General features: G+C 50.8%; 1 protein-coding gene and 1 non-coding gene across 2 annotated transcripts in view; one reads left to right on the top strand and one right to left on the bottom strand.

The window, feature by feature from the left end:
* The first annotated feature begins 1,277 nt into the window (after window positions 1-1,277).
* SNX8 (sorting nexin 8) overlaps window positions 1,278-17,151 on the top strand; it is a 41,525-nt gene continuing 25,651 nt past the window's right edge. Inside the window, exon 1 of the mRNA XM_007467412.1 lies at window positions 1,278-1,365. The gene's annotated coding sequence lies outside the window, so the exon portion shown is untranslated. The remainder of the gene's footprint in view (window positions 1,366-17,151) is intronic.
* Window positions 4,979-5,051, bottom strand: TRNAG-UCC (transfer RNA glycine (anticodon UCC)). The gene has a single exon. It is a non-coding gene; the product is annotated as a tRNA-Gly (tRNA).

Here is a 17,151-nt window from a genome sequence, read left to right as displayed (position 1 = left end):
GGTGGGAGGGTGGGGGAATGTGTGTGCCCCAGTCTTGGGAGGGGAGAAAGTGCCCAGCACAGCATTCGATGCAGAAACAGCCTAAAGGAAGCCCATGGTGGCAGGAGGAAACAGCATCCCACTGTGGCCTGGGAAAGCTGCTGTATGCCCACCTGTGGCAGAGGTACACCGCTTCTTCGGTTGTGCTGGGGCAGAGGATTGTTGTTGGTGCCAGCCCACAAAGAGGTCCGGTAGCTATAGCAAAGAGAACTAACTACCTGGGGAGACTGGGGCCCTTCCTAGGACCCTGACAGGGACCCTGGGCTCTTGATCGCTGTTACCAACTCCCTGGGTGTTTATAGGTGTCCCAGTTTTAGGAGGTCCAAGGTTCTTACTTTTGAAACCAGGCCCTCCCTAATGGAGCCCTACCAATCGCTCCAGCTTCCTCTTCTGCTCCCACTTTTAGCCTCAGGAAGACCACAGCGTTTGCAGCCTTGTGATGCCTCAGGGCCTTCGTGCCTGCGGGGACCCACTTCCTCCTTCTCCTGCTCAATTCACCATTCCTCCAGCCTCAGCTCAGGCTCTACTCATTCTGGGATCCCTTCACCCCGGCAGGGCCGGGGGAACCCTCTTGAACGGCGCTCCCACAGCCTTGTTTTGGAAGTCAGGACACTGGCTCCATTCGGGTCGCCCGCCTGTCCTCCAGACGGGGAAGGTAACAAATGCATCTTTGTATCCTCAGCACCCAGCACAGGGCCCGCCTGGCCTCCAGGCGACAGTCAGGAGACCTGAGTGAGCCAGTGAGTGAGTAAGAGAGAGGGTGGTAAGTGAACGAACGACTGAATGACAAGGTGGGTAAATGAGCGAATGAGCTAGTGGGTGAATGAATGAGCGGGTGAACGAGTGGGCGGACGAGAGGGTGCGCGTGTGAATAAATGAATGAATGACTGAGTGGGTGCCTGAGTGAGGACAGGTGGGGACTGAACGAGTGGGCGAGGGTGCCGGCAGCGAACCGGCGGGCTGGAGCGGCGGACGCGGGAGGGCTGAGCGCGCGCCCGAACCGCGCCACCTGTCCTACCCGGGGCAGCGTGGCCTGGGCGGGGCGGGGCGGGGCGAGGCGAGGCGAGGCGAGGCGAGGATGGGAGTGGGCGTGGCGAGGTCGGGCGCGGGCGTGGCAGGCCCTGGAGGGCGGGGCTAAGCTGGGAGTGGGCGTGGTAGGCCCCGGGTGTGGGCGGGGCGAGGCCAGGCAGAGCCCTGGCTGGCGCGGAGGAAGTCACGTGGCGAGCGCTCACGTGACTGGCGGCGCTAAGGACCCGGTACCCGCGGCGCCAGCAGCTGCAGCGGCTGAGCCGGAGGCGGACGAGGAGGCGGACCCGCCAGCGGCAGGTATGGCAGGCACCCACCAGGCCCCGCGCTGCTCCAGCCAGCGCCCCCCGAGACCCTGAGGCCTTCGGTACTCTTCCTGTCGGCGGGCGGCCCGCGCCCCGCCTGATCCCCCCTCCCACTCCCGCGTCCACGCCCAGGAGGGCGCGTGGCCGCGCGGCCCGGAGCCGGAGCACCTGTCCGGGTTTGCGCCTCGCCGCGCGCTTCTGCCCGCGTCTCCCCGGAACTGTCCGGGTCCCTGGGGGCCGCAGGGCCCACCCGCCCCGCGCTTCCTGCTTGCCGGCCTGCCCGCCGCGTGGGGCGCAGTCCCAGGACCTGCCGGGTCTTGGCAAGAACTCAGGACTTTAGTGTTCTCGAACGCCAGCCCTTCGTGTTTCTCCCTAAGTGCTTTTCTTAGCGGATGAGCGTGAGGCGTGCGTTTTCTAGGATGTCCCTGTTTAAAATGGTACCCCCTCTAGTCCTCTAACTGGAGGATAGATGAAGGTGGGTGTTGGTGTGAGTTACTGCTGCTTCTTGGCGGGTGGCGGGGGCCCAAGGTTGGAAGCTCCGGCTGGGCCGTCTGGCGGGGTGTCTCTGAGGAGGCCATGCTTAGAGTTCTGGAGGGCTGCTAGACACTGGATTCATTAGGGAGAAAGAGAGGCAGAAGTGGAGTGAAGCTGCTGGGGGCAGGGGTGGCGTTGCGCCGGATTGGCCCCATTGGCATGAAGTCCCTTGGTGAGTCTGCGTCTAGGGAGCAGTCCCCACCCCGCCAGCCGCACTGGTCTTTAGTTACTTTTACTTTCTCATGTAGCTGTGTAAGGAGAAGCATGTGATGGCTCTTGCTCGTGGTTAGAACACTGCGTTCATGAGGTCACACGTTCGAGCCCAGGTGGGCCAGTCGGCCCTCCCGTACCAGGGCCGCACGCTGGGCTCCCAGCGTTTGGGTAGGAATGGTTCTTCCCCCGAGGATTGTAAAGCAGCTCAGAGTTCCTGGATGTGATGGTTACTCAGGGGTCTATTTGCAGGTACAGGGACAGCCCTGACTGTTTCCTGCAGGGCTCACCCATTGGCTGCTATTGTGGTGTCATCTGCCACAGCTCTCCGAGGCTGGCAGCGGGCCTTCCTTGGGGCCCTGGGGATTTTATTAGCCATCCTGGATGGCAGGTGAAATGGTAGAGGAAAAAAAACCCCCAAAAACCCACAACCCAGAGGCAAGTGACTTGTCCACTGTGGGCAGTGTTAAGGGGGCATGTCGTGGTGTGGGTGGTGTTTGGAGGGGCTGGAGTCAGAAAATACAAGTCTTTGAGAATGAATTTGGTCCAGAGATGATATATGTATCTCTCATGCTTTAGCAAAGGTTTATTTTTGACTGTTGGAGAAGCAGTGGCTTATGGGTAATACAGCGAATTTCCTCTTCTCTGGTGTTCTGTCCACACAGCCAGAGCCCACCATTAGTGTTAATTGTGGGGATCGCGGGGGTCTAGGTCTTTGTAGTAGCTTTGGGATTGTCAGAAAAAATTGTGTTCACTGTGGTTTTCAGCCTTAAGGGTCTTTTATATCATATTCTAATCCCTGGAAGCTTAAGCTGTAAATGATAACTCCCTCCTGACAAATTTAACTTCCAATTATGCAATACATGGACAAACACACAGAACATTACAGATTAAAGTCTCACCTCATTTGCGATCACCTCGTCTTACCAGTTTGGGATGCATCCTCTCATCTGTATTTTCATGTCTTATACATACGTGCACTCAGACAATGTACACCTCCTTGTGTGCTTGTGCCCGTGTTTCCCTAGTGTAGTGTATTAGTTTTCTACTGCTGCTGTAACAAATTACCACAAACATGGTGGCTTAAACAGCAAAAAGTTATCATCTTACAGTTCTGGAGGTCAGTAGCCTCAAACAGGTTTCCCTGGGCTAAAATCCAACTGTGGACAGGGCTGCGTTCCTTCTGGAGGCCCTCGGGGAGAAGGCGTTTCTTGGCCTTTTCCAGCTCCCAGATGCCTTCCGCATTCCTTGCCGGAGGATTCCCTTGCTCCAGCTACCGTGGGCCACACCTTTCTTGTCCTGTCATCTCTCTGATTCTCTTTCTTTTGTTCATTTCTTCCACTTTGAAGGACCCCAGCATTACATTGGGCCCACCTGCTAATCCACATCCTTTGCCCTCCTTTCACAGTCAGCTCATTAGCAGCCTAAACGTCATCTACACCTTTAATTCCCCTTTACTGTGTAATCTAACAGATTCACAGGTTCCAGGGGTTAGGATGCGAGTACCTTTAGGGGCCATTATTCTGCCTTAGATACCCGTAAGGAGTGGAATTGCTGGGTCATAGGGTTGCATATTTTTTGTTTTAACAAATCCTTACAAATTATCCTTTCTGATGGCTATTACCAATTTATACCTGTAACAGCAGTGCATCTTTTCCCCATAACCTCATCACCATTTCATACCATTTTTTAAAAAACTCCCTTCAGCATTAGAGAAATTAAGAACGTGTTTTATTTTTGTTTTAATTTCTATTTCTTCGATTATCAGTGAGGTTTAGTTTCTTATAATATTTTGACCTTGTATGGCCTTCTGAACCAGTTGTTCTTATTTTTTGCCCATTTTCTTAAGGGATTGTCTTTTTTTCTTTGATTTTTAGCAGTTCTTTTCTTTTTGTATTTTGGACATAAACCTGTGCCGGGTTGTATATTAAAATCATTAACTATCAAAATATCTGACTGGAACACTCTGTTTTCTGACTGTGCAGCATGAGAGTTTATTTCAGGGCTTGTTTAGAGGTTACAGAGCTCAATGATTGTGCCTTAGAGTGACAAAGAATGAGTATGATATGTGCTTGATTGTCTAATCTGATTTTTGCGATTGCATCATACACGGATAAAAAAATATAGACAGATTACCACTGTGTATCCCAGCTCTGCTTTCCTACAACCCTGCAGCCCTAAACTTGGTTTTTATTTATTTATTGGCCACTCTGTGCGGTTTGGGGGATCTTTGTTCCCTGACCAGGGATTGAACCCGAGCCCTTGGCAGTGCAAGTGCCTCGTCCTAACCACTGGACCGCTGGGGAAGTCCCCTAAACTTGGTTTTTAGAACAAGGGAGAATCACCTTCACTTCCGTTGGAGCGCCTCATTGGACGGTACTCCATACATCCCATTCGGTTAGGAAGCTCTGAGCCGTTTGTCTTCCCAAACCTCTGGCTGCCTCCTGGTTTTCTATGGGGTTAGGCCTGAACTCTGCTCATCCTCTGAGCGCCTCCATGACCGGCCGCGCCCTCTCTGCACGCCTGCACGGTTTCCACGCCCCCTGTGCTCCCGCCACCACCCTCGCTGCTGCTGCTCTGCCTGTACACATCTGTTAGGCAAGTCATGAGCTGTCACTTGAGATGTGTGCATCTGACGGATTAAATTATACCCTTAAAGTACCATCTGCATTGGGGTAAAACACCTTCCTGTCCATTCCTCTCCCTCCGTTACCCACATTTCCATTGTCAACTCCTGACCTGCAGAAACCATTATTTTTCTTTACGTCCCAGTAGCTAGAATAGTGTCTGCTTTGTGGAAAGGGCTCTGATGTTGGAAAAGAATTACAGTTTTTTTTTTTCCGCCGTGACATGCGGGATCTTAGTTCCCCGACCAGGGATCGAACCTGGGCCTCCTGCAGTGGAAGCTCGGAGTCCTAACCACTGGACCACCAGGGAAGTCCCTAGAATTACATTTTTGTTTTTGTTTTGTTTTTGTTTTTGTTTTTTTGCGGTACGCGGGCCTCTCACTGTTGTGGCCTCTCCCGTTGCGGAGCACAGGCTCTGGACGCGCAGGCTCAGCGGCCATGGCTCACGGGCCCAGCCGCTCCGCGGCACGTGGGATCCTCCCGGACTGGGGCACGAACCCACGTCCCCTGCATCGGCAGGCGGACTCTCAACCACTGCGCCACCAGGGAAGCCCTAGAATTACATTTTTATTGTAAGTGTTTTTTAGGATAGTATCACATTTTAGTTTGGTAACAGTGGTAGCTATGCAGATATTATTTAAATCGGTGTTAATGGTCTTTGAACTCTGTCTCTTTCTCCCTCTCACACACACACACACACACACACACACACACACACACAATTTGCAAGGTAAAAGGTGTCCATTTGAAGAAAGAGGAACTGAATCACTATTGTGTAGAACACGTTATGCCAGAATTTGTGGTTAAGCAAGAAAGTGATGTGTTCCGGGTTGGGGAATTCTGTTTTGGTTTATTTTTTCCTTCCTAAGAAAAACGCGCCAGAAAAAGAGATGTCTGGCCTGCGGTGTGCTGGGGTGACGGGGAGGGGCTGGAGTGGTGAGATGCTGGAGAGATGTGAGCCGCCTTCTGTGGCCCACGGTGCATGTTAAGAGGAGCTGCCCTCGTGGTTAGAACCTGGGGCAAGTGAGCAGACAGGCGGCCGGAACCCTCGGGAATTCGAAGAGCTCGACCCTTGACCACGCACGTTACCCTCTGAAGAACCGTAGTGCTTTCATCCTTTGAACGTTTTTGTTGTAGAATCATTAAGAAGTCATAGCCAGACTTGAGGTAGACGTTCTTGGTGAAGGTACCAGTATTAAAACCTCACGCGGGACAGGCGGGCGCAGGAGGGCCCCAGACATAACCTGTGAGTTGAGCTCTAGGGGAAGCTGAGGCCACACTTGGCTCTATTTCCTGCTGGCCAGGTTGTAGGAGGACACACGTGTCCTTGGGGTGTGTGGATAGGCATGTTGGTGGGGGCGGGGGGGGGTCCTTCAAGCACTCTTACCCAATTTGGAGTATGTGTGCTAAGCAAAAGGAAAGTGAAATTGCACGATTGATGAATTCCAGGGAAGCTTGGTAGGGACTGGAGACATCTCCGAGAAGCACATTTATGTGATTTCCCGACAGTCTTCAACCTGGTTTGTGCCAGTGAAGTTCTCTCCGACAAGTCTTACGAGTGAACTGTAAGCAGACCAGTAAAGTTTTCATGTAGTATGTGATTTGGCACTTCGAGGAGAATGTTGCTGTACAAGTAAGATAAGCGCAAATACAAACGTCTTGAAAAAGGGAGCTCACCCTGAGCTCGCAGCTGCTGCGTTTAGTATGTTTCCTTTTTTCCTCTGCATAGGCGTTTGATACAGTTAACCTCAGGGTGTATATACGTTTGGTTTGTTAGTCTGTTCGTTTCACTTAGCGTTTTTCTACACCTCTAAGAAGTTTTCATAATTCTCTATTTGATGTCTGTGTAATAATGAATCAAGGAATGTACGTTTGTGCTTTTAAAGTGCTAACGTTGTAAAATTTGATCCTTTACGTTGAATCAGTATTAAAACAATGTCCTGATGCTTTTGCGCTTGGTAAACAGAGTTTCTCTCCTGCTAGGCTAGTTCCCCAACCTAGAGGTGAGCGCTGCTGTCAGCTGTGCGTGTTGAGTCACAGTTTTAGTGAGTCCAGTTGTTAGGCTTTGAGAGCTAGGGAGACGTCCTTAGGTGACCTCTGCCATGTCCTGTTAAGTGACCTTTTGCAAATACAAGTACTGAGTCCCAGCACCCTCCACCGAGGATGTTGAAAGAAGCCAGAGAAAATACGTACCATGAGACTCTCCTTTTAATATATTAAGTTCAAAGCCATGCAGAATTCGACTCTGCTGTGTGGGATAGAATTCGACTCTGCTTACGCAGGTGATGAAGGTGTAAATGAAGAGCAGGTGAAATGGCGTGAAAATGGGGCTGTGGTCGCCTCTGACAGGAGAAAGGAGGGTCTGCGAGGTACAGGTCATGGGGGCTTCCAAGATCCCAGCCATCTTTTAATTTTTGACCTGGATAGTGGTTCCATAGACATTTTATAGTGTGTGTGTGTGTGTGTGTGTGTGTGTGTGTGTGTGTGTGTGTGTGTGTGTGTGTGTGTGTTGGGGGAAAACCCAGTGTGTCCCAGATCCTGAGACATTAAGTGGACTTGCTAACAACATAGTTTGACAAGCAAAGGTGGGTGCTGGGGATCTCGTTTTACAACAGTTTTGTGGGAGTGTTGGTCTCCCTTAGTTTTCACTCTCGAGTTAATACTGGAGGTGTATTTATAATGCGATGCATGTTTTGTTGAATTGACACCACTCCTGACCTTGCTATTCATCGCAGGAGATCCCTGGCTCCGCTGTTTCTCATGTCTGTGTCTGGGCATTATTGGCGCTGGCCCGGCCCGCTGGCAAGTCCAGGTGTTCCAGTGGCCCCTGGGACCAGCAGGAAGGAGGACCGAGGCCCCAGGGCCGCTGGCATCTGTGTGGTAGCGGGAGGGATGTCTGGGAAAGTCACCTGCTGTTGAAAGTATGCAACTCTTTGGCAGAGGCCATCTGCTGAGACAGAGAGTCAGGTGATACTCCTGACTTAGCACAGTTAATTATCTTCAGAACAGTAATTTCACCTCCCAGCTCCGGAGAAGTTCCAGTCCAGGCTGGGGGTGGAGGGGTTTTCCAAGAACTGGCCACTCACTGCTGGGGTTTCGCACGAAAGGGAGATTTGAAATTGCGTTATCGGCTCTTCAGGACCCGAGGATGGCCTGTCCGTGTGCAGGTCTTTATCTCGTGATGGCTTCTGCACACTGAGCGCCCTTCTTAGGATGGACGGTGAAGTGTGGAGTCTTGTGGGAGTTTCTGCAAGAGGTTATAGTTTGCCTCTGCTCCGCGGAAGGGGCCTGTTTCCCCTGAGAGGGTGTCTGCTGGGCGTACAGAGCACCCCGTCCTCTACCCCTTGCTGGGAGGAAGTTGCTTCGGGCGTTCTTTGCAGAGCGGCGGCGCGTTGTGTGGCAGCTGTGATGACTGAGCCTTTCAAAGCGCCTGCTGTGTGCCAGATGCCCTTCCTCGTGCCTGATGTGCAAAGCAACTTAATCCTCTCAGTAATGCTATGAGGCGAGGTGTCTCCCCACCCCTACTTTACAGATGGGGAAACCGAGGCACGCAGAGGCCGTAACTTGCCCGGCACCTACAGCTAGTGGATGGCGGAGCTGGAGCGCCGTCCAGCGCGCGGCTCCGGCTCCTGGTGGGAGGGCTGCCCCGCGGACCCCTTTCAGGACCCCGTCTGGAGGATTCGCTCCTGACTGCTTTAGCCAGTGCCTCCCGGATGGAGACCCTTCTGTCGTCAGAGGGTTTTTCTGAGGGGAGAGGTGGCTCCGTGAGCCTGTGCTCGTAAAGAGCACCGGAGACCCTTGTGAGGTGTCGCGTTCTCTCTTCAGAAAGGGAGCGTCAGCGCCGGGCAGCAGTGAGGGTGCGAGCTTGGGCCTCAGCCCTGCACCCCGTCTGCTGAGCATCCCGAGTTCAATCCCGGGAGTGGGGCGTTGACTGGGGGCTTGTCTCCAGCTGGCTTGGGCGAGAAAGCTCTCAAACAACAGATCACGTCACATGTGTTGCGACCCACAGGCCGAGTTCCCCCATCTGTTTGAGATGCTCAGGTCACCCTGGTTCACCGGTTTCCGAGTTCTGGGCAGACAGGCACTACATGAGAGTCCAGTCTTCGTTGCCTGGAAAACTAGGTCTCCACCATTTACTGCAGAGGTTTGATTGTGGGGGGAAAACTGACTAAATATTTTTCTTTCTGTGACATTTTTCACGGTTCCTAATTTGTTCATGCCAGTTTCCGAGGCCTTCTGTGTTCTGGTTGATTAATTGCATTCTTGGTCGTTTACCCCGCGGGCAGCTGGAAGGCAGGGGCCTTTTTTTTTTTTTAATTTAATTAATTTATTTTTTTATACAGCAGGTTCTTATTAGTTATCTATTTTATGCATATTAGTATATATATGTCAATCCCAATCTCCCAGTTCATCCCACCCCCTGCCCCCTCCCCAGGCAGGGGCCTTGTCTCACTCCTTGTGACCCCGTCTGTGGATCAGTAAATATCTGTTTAAATGGATTTAATTGTATGTCACTTGGCTTGTACTGTCGGGTGATCGCTTGGAATTTTATTAAAGGGACTGAATGAGGCTGCGAACGCAGGTCCTCCATTTAGGACCTGAGTCTGCCAGATATTTTGGAACGTGTTCACTTTCATGTCCAGAGATCCTAGAAAACCTGAGTCACTTTCAGAAAGACGGAACCATCCAGGCCTGGGAGGAGGTTTTTTAAAAAAAGAACAAAACCAAAGCCAGATTGAATTTAGTTAAACAGAGATGAGTATTCTTTTTGGAACTAACTTGTACTTTGTGAGTTATTCCAAGATTTCCCGAGTTAGCTAAAGTAGTATTTCTTTTTAAACTCTGGAAAAAGTCCCTGGGCCTCCCCACATAAAAACATTCCAGAAAGGAGAGACCTAAGAGGCTTTTTGAGGGAGAGGCTCAATGAACCCTTTCAGAAGCAGGTTTGGTGAGATTCACGGAGAAGCAGGGGTCCCGTGGCTGCCCTGCGGGTTCCTTTTGCTCCAAGTTGAGTCAGAGGAAATCATCTGATAGGTGACTCCTTTCGGGACTGGGCTTCAGTCTTGTGACGTCCTCAGGAAACAAACCAGTGATTTTCCCCTCTTTGTGCTTTGGCCCCTCGACTCTCCCTCGGGAAGGAATAGCCACTTTCGGCCGGAGAAGCCCCATTTGTGTGAACGTGAGTGGTTCACGTCCCGGAGGTCCCAGGGGCAGTCGGCACTCTGGGGATTCCCAGCAGAGTTTAGGGAGTCACATGTCAGGGGACCCAGTGCTTGGGGGAGCCACGTCCCCTGGCCAGCAGTTCATTCGCTGTGTGGTTTCATCTGGGCACAGGTCCTGTAAAAACCAGCCGCGTGCTAGATGCCTTCACGTATAAACATATATTTAACATTCTTGTAGTCAGCCAGTAACGTAGATGGTATTGTCCTCATTTTAGAGAGGAGAAAACTGAGTGCAGAGAGGTGGGCGGCTCGTTCACAGCAGGGTTTGTGCCGAGACCCTCTGACCGCCTGACCCAGGCGTGGGGTGTGCCCGCCCCTGCGCCTCTCCTCGTTGTGGGCCTCGAGTGAGGCCCTGTGAGTTAAGGAGGCAACAGGGATCTGGTGTCATCGGGTAACCTGGTGCAAGTTCAGGCCCCACGTGTCACCTGGCTGACTCTGACCAGGCAGGCGGGCCATGCTGCCGGCTGGGCCTCCAGGTTTCACGTCTGTGAAACGGGGTCACAGTACCTACTTAGACTGTTTGTAGAACTCAAGAGATGTTATATAAGCATCCATAAGGTTCAGACACTGGTCATGGCCCTTGCTGTAGCGGTGGTCGGTACGGCACGCGGCTGTCCAGGTGACCGTCTTCTTCCCTGCCTTTGAGCTCACGGGAAGAGGTGGAAGAGGGAAAAAAGCACTTTATTCACGGGAACTTGACTGGTTTCTTAGCACTCAGCGGCTGCTTCCACTTCCACTGACTCGCAGCTTCAGGTCACCCCACGGAGGTCCACAGGGTCCTGAGTGTGGCCACTTGAAGTTTCTGTGGCAACATCACGGGCTCAGATTGTCTTGCCTGTGCCTGAAACCCAACCAGAGGATTTCACAGGTGGATGGTCGTCTCCCTTCTTAGCAGACACCTTCTCTAAGATTGCGAGCTGTGTTCCAGGCACGGTGCTGGGCTGGGAGGATACTTAGTTTGTATTCACAAGAACTAGAGGGGAGAAGAGAAGGAATTCATAAAGCGTTTTTAAAAGGTTTATTGAGGTATAACTCAACGTGCCACATAACTCACCCATTTCAAGGGTACAGTTCAGTGTGTTCCAAGAGTTACGCAGCCTTCGCCACAATTGATTGTACAGCGCTGTCATCGTCCCGTACCCGTTAGTAGTCACTCCCCACACCCCCAACGCCCTCTTCCCCCAGCCTAGACAACCACTGCTCTTCCTGTCTCTGTAGATTTGCCTGTTCTGGAAATTTCATATAAATAGAACCATATAATTTGTGGTCCTTTGTGGCTGACTGCTTTCACTCAGCACAGTGTTTTCAAGGTTCATCTCTGTTGTAGCGTGGGTCAGTGCTTCATTTCTTTTTATGGCTGAATAATATTTCGTTGTATGGATAATTCACATTTTACTTATCCATTCATCAGTCCGCGGACATTTGGGCTGTTTCCATGTTTTGGCTGTTATGACTAATGCTGACGTGAACATTCATATATAAGTCTTTGTGTGGGCATAGGGTTTCATTTTTCGTGGGTGTACACCTAGGAATGGAATCATTGGGTCACATGGTAACCCATGTTTAACCTTTTGAGGAACTGCCGGACTGTTTTGCAGCAAACTTTGAGGGTTCCGACTTCTCCACACCCTCACCGACACTTGTTAATTGCCTTTTTGATTATATCCATCCCAGTGGGTGGAATCTCATGTGGTTGGTCATGTTTTCATGTGCTATTTGGCCTTTTGTACGTCTCCTTTGGAGAAATGTCTATTCAAATCCTTTGTCCATCTTTAAAATTAGGTAATTTGTCTTTTTTTTTTTTTTGTGGTACGTGGGCCTCTCACTGTCGTGGCCTCTCCCATTGCGGAGCACAGGCTCCCGCACACGCAGGCTCAGCGGCCATGGCTCACGGGCCCAGCCGCTCCACGGCACGTGGAGGCACGAACCCGTGTCCCCTGCGTCGGCAGGCAGACTCTCAACCACTGTGCCACCAGGGAAGCCCGGTAATTTGTCTTTTTAAAAAACTTGAGTTATAAGAATTCTTTATGTATTTTAGACCCAGGTCCCTTATCAGATACATGTTTTCTCCATTTCTGTGAGTTGTCTTTTTACTTTCTTCATGGTGTCTTTTACAGCACAGCAGTTTTTTATTTTGACGAAGTTCAATTCATCTATTTTGTTCTTCAGTTGATGATTTTGGTGTCATACCTAAGAAGGCTTTGCCTAACCCAAGGTCATAAAGATTTACTCCTATATTTTCTGCTGAGAGTTTTGTAGTTTTAGCTCTTACGTTTAGGGCTGTGGTCCATTTGGAATGAGTTGTTGTGTATGGTGTGAGGAAGGGGTCTGGTGTCATTCTGTGGCATTTGGAAACCCGGTTGTCCATCATAAAGAACTTTTGGGGTGCACGTGCTGTGTGCCACCCCTGTGCTAGGCAGTATTAGGGAAACAAAGCGCCCTCGAGGGGTTTATGTGGTGTGTGGGAGAAACCCGTGAATGAGATGGATTAGTAATGCTCAGCAAGGACGTTCAAGCCAATCACGAGAGTAGCAAGGGTCAGTGACTCCAACTGGGGCTCGGGAAACACTTCACTGGTGAAGGGGTGTCTGAATTGAGCTTTGGAGGCCGGACGGGATTCACTTTGGGAATTCTCAGCTAATGAGTACCAGAGGGCTTGGAGGGACCTTAAGAGAGAGTTTATATCTTGCTTCAAGGTAAAAACACTTAAACCTTTGCAGGAAGGTGAAAAACATTCCTCTCTTGCTGTGTAGGTTGGTTACCCTCAAGGCACATTACAGCTTTCTGTAATCAGGGGTTTTGCCTTCTATTCTTTGGGGGGATAAAAGGATATAGCTGTAACCTGGCAGAGAGGCCATGGTGGGGGATGGGAGGATGTCACCGCCAGCTTGAGGGTGTCACTGCTCCAGGGCTCCGCGTGGCCGTGCGTGTTAACAGACATCCTGTGTGAGCAGCTCTTCCTTCTCGCTGCAGCTCACCGAGGCGTGGTTCCTGTCACTGGTGAGGCCTGAGTGCGACTTGCGTGGGTGGGGCGGGCATGGAGCTGTCACCCTGCCTAGGAGAACACAGTAGGCCTTCTTGCTGCTGCAAGTTGGAGTCCTTCTTTCCGTCCACAAATGCTCATCGAGCGCTCACTGTGTGCCGGGCACTGTTGTTGATTGCTGGGATACTAACTGTGAACAAAATAAACAGAAAGGCCTGCTCTCGAGGGGCTGATGTTCTCGTAGTGGGAGGTGGACAGTACTCGGCAGACACAGCGAGTCGTTGACGCACGGGGGCAGCTAGGGCGCTGGGCCGTTGTCCCTGAGGAAACGTCACTGAGAGTGAGTTTTGCAGCAGGATTCGAAGGAGGTGGCCTGGTGGATTTCTGGGGGGAGAACCCTGGCAGCAGAGGCGACAGGTGAAGGTGCCCGGGCCAGCAGCGGCGCGCTGCGTTCACGGGGCGGCCGGGCAGCTGGTGTGGCTGGAGAGAGGGGAGCAGGCGGGCGGGCGTTTGCTGGCCGAGAAAGGTGAAGGGGCGTTTTGGGGGGGCGGGGGTGGAGCTGGGGAAACCCCGCGTTCGGAGCTATTCTTAGCGGTTGTCATTCTGATCCTCAGTTAGGAAACTTTTTCTGTAATGCTGCCAGGAAACATGCACAGATCACTGAGGTGACTGCAGTAACTCTCCAAGGGGGGTTTCTGAAGAGAGTGCTGGTGACGTAGTGTGGTTCACGTGGGAAGATAAAAGCCTTTCGGGAAGCGTCTGTGAGCAGGAAAAAATGTGGCATTCGTTAGGAGTGGATTCTAAGGATAGAATAAAAAACTGGGCAGGCTATTTTGTGAGCGGTGATATTCTTCATGCTGTTTTTAAGAGCAGAAAGCAGTTAGCAGGAGAACGGCTAAATGACTTTTAGTTCCACATCTAAGTTATTATTCAGTCTTTACAGGTAATAGCCTTAATACCTTCGAAAATACGGAGCAGTGTTGTAAAAGGAAAGAAATCAAGGTAAAATGGCAGATGAATGGCGACTGTATTCAAGAGTCAAGGGCCGACCAGAAGGGCGAGGAAAACCGGACGGACAAGAGCGAGTGTCGGCCTGTATGGGAGGCAGCCAGGACCCCTGCTGGGGGTGTAAGCTGGCTCAGTTACTTGGAAAACTGGGATTATTTACTGAGCTGCACATACGAAACCCCAGGACCCAGTAATTTCACTCTCAGGAATGTCCCGAACAGAAACGCGTACCTGCGTCCACCAACGTGCCGGTGCTGGCGTGTTTGTAGCAGCAGCGTGTGAAGCTGCCCAGATGCCGCGCGGCCGCAGAATGAGTAATAGGCCCCGGCTGATCACACAGCGGGATCCACAGCAAGAAAATGGACCGTCTGTACCTACCCCATGAGCCACGCAGAGGGGTTGTACACACCAAGAGTGGGAGAAGTCAGAAACAGAGGAACTCAGGGCTTGAGTCCACGTGTATGGTATCAATAAAGAATCAGGCAGAGGTAACCTGTGGCTTTAGAAGTCTCTCCCTTGGGGAGAAGGGAGCGTGAGGGGTACCTTACTTTATCCAGGTGCTGTTACCCTGATGTGTAAATTCATTGAGCTGAACAGTTTTGAGATGTTCACTTCTCTGTGAGCACGCTCTGTTTCAATATAAAAGGGTTTTAGAAGCCAGTGGGAAAAGAAAGGAATTGTATGTCTATCATACATAATGAAACACAATGTTTGCATGGACTTCCTGGACACTTATGTAGAGAAAGTGCACAGACCTGAATCGTACCCATCAACTCTAGGATAGTGGTTACTTTGGAATAGGAAAAAGGGGGTCGGGAGGATGGTGTGCATCTGTAACATTTTGTTTATTAAAAATTCTTTTCAGCAAAAAATAGGGCACGGTGTCCTCTTTAGTGAAATCTTGGTGGATACGTGGGTTCTGATATTTCCTGTAGTTTCATGTGTGTTTGAAATATCTCACAACAAAAATACATGTATTGAAAAGGATAGGATGGAAGTGAGACAGCGTTCATAGTGACTATCTGACTGGCTGGGCAATTTAGGAGGCTTCTGCTTCTACAGAAAAGTTGAAGGAAACGTGGTCATGGAAGCTTGGAAACATGCTTGGTATTTGAAAATTGTTTGTGTCATATCACAACCCTATACACGTGGAGGATAACGCACACAGTGAGCACGGATGTATATAGATTGTTGGGTTGGAGAGATTTTCTTTATTTCAAGATGTTGTTTTTTTAAAATGGATTTTTAAAAATTTATTTATTTATTTATTTATGGCTGCGTTGGGTCTTCGTTGCTGCACGCAGGCTTCAATAGTTGTGGCTCGTGGGCTCAGTAGTTGTGGCTCACGGGCTCTAGAACGCAGGCTCAGTAGTTGTGGCACGTGGGCTTATTAGTTGCTCTGCGGCATGTGGGAATCTTCCCGGACCAGGGCTCGAACCCGTGTCCCCTGCATTGGCAGGCGGATTCTTAAACACTGCACCACCAGGGAAGTCCCTTTATTTCAAGATATTGTAACGTTACATAAAATAGGTTATCAAAAGAAAAGTAAACCTTAAAGTTGATGAAATTGAGGCCATGCTCAACAAACTGTTGAGCTCCAGAGTTAGGGACAATCAAAAGCTGGTTGGTGACGGATCACTTTTTAGGGCAAGCTGACCACAGGTGGGGCAGCTCTGTTTCCTGGCGTTTGGGGGGGCGTTCCTGACATTCCCTGGCCATGGAGCTGCTGAATGCTCATTTCTGAGGCCATGGCCACGATAAGGATGAGGAAACTTCTGCTTCCATTTCCTGAGAACAGTTTGTTAACTGCAGAATAACAGTGTAGCTTAGAGAAGTTTTCAAAGGTTGAAAGTTTCATGAGCCTGAGAAGGAATATTCAGGTTGAAAATGGTGTCTGCTGACCCCGTTTCATGTTATTTCGGTGAAAAGGTTGTCGTCTGGAATGTCGTTGGTTCCGCATTTGACGAGTGCAGAAAGTACGGTGGCAGCATTTGTGCACATCTGTGTTTTGTTAGATGAGGAGCACGGGTCTGGGTGAGGCCCTGAATTCCTCCCCTCTGGTCGCCCTGTGACACTGGTTCTCGCACTGTGGCCCCTGGATCAGCATCATCATCTGGGAACTTGTTACAAATTCAGATTCTTAGGCCCCGCCCTAGACTCTGGAACTGGGGCCCAGCAATCTGTGTTTTTTTAAGTGTAAAATATACATAATGTAAAGTATTAACCATTTTTAGGTGTACAGTTCTGTGGCATTAAGTACATTCATATTGTTGTGCCTCCATTGATACTGTCCATCTCTAGAACTTACTCATCGTGCAAGATGGAAACTCTGCCCCATTGAACACTCCCTCTCCATCCTCCTGTCCCGCAGCCCCAGGTCCCCACCATCTGCTTTCTTTTTCTATGAATTTGCTCTAGGGACCTCACGTGAGTGGAATCATACATTGTCTTTTTTTTTTGCAGTACGCGGGCCTCTCACTGCTGTGGCCTCTCCCGTTGCGGAGCACAGGCTCCGGACGTGCAGGCTCAGTGGCCGTGGCTCATAGGCCCAGCCTCTCCGCGGCATGTGGGATCCTCCCGGACCGGGGCACGAACCTGTGTCCCCTGCATCGGCAGGCGGACTCTCAACCACTGTGCCACCAGGGAAGCCCCATACATTGTCTTTTTGTGTCTGGCTTATTTCACTGGACATGATGTCCTCAAGGTCCATCCACGATGTAGCATGTGTCAGTAATTCCTTCTTTTTTAAGGCTGAATAGTGTTCCATCGTGTGGATGGACTGCATTTTGTGGATGCATTCATCTGTCAGTGGACACTTGGGTAGTTCCACCTTTTGACTACTGTGAATAATACTGCATTGAACATGGCTGTGCAAAAATATGTCTTCTAGTTCCTGCTTTCAGTTCTTTTGGGTACAGACCCAGAAGTGGAATTGCTGTCTTCTATGGGGATTCTATATTTAATTTTTTGAGGAACTGCTGCACTGTTTTCCACAGTGGCTGCACCAACTTTTAAGGTCCCACCAGCCACACAAAAGGATTCCAATCCCTCCACGCCCTTGCCATTTTTTTTTTTTTTTTTTTGCGCGGGCCTCTCACTGTCGTGGCCTCTCCCGTTGCGGAGCACAGGCTCCGGACGCGCAGGCTCAGTGGCCATGGCTCACGGGCCCAGCCGCTCCACAGCATGTGGGATCTTCC

This window comes from Lipotes vexillifer, unplaced genomic scaffold (genome assembly GCF_000442215.2).
Source record: "Lipotes vexillifer unplaced genomic scaffold, Lipotes_vexillifer_v1.1 scaffold1451, whole genome shotgun sequence".
Classification (NCBI taxonomy): domain Eukaryota; kingdom Metazoa; phylum Chordata; class Mammalia; order Artiodactyla; family Lipotidae; genus Lipotes; species Lipotes vexillifer.
This window is presented reverse-complemented; position numbering and strand designations above follow the sequence as displayed.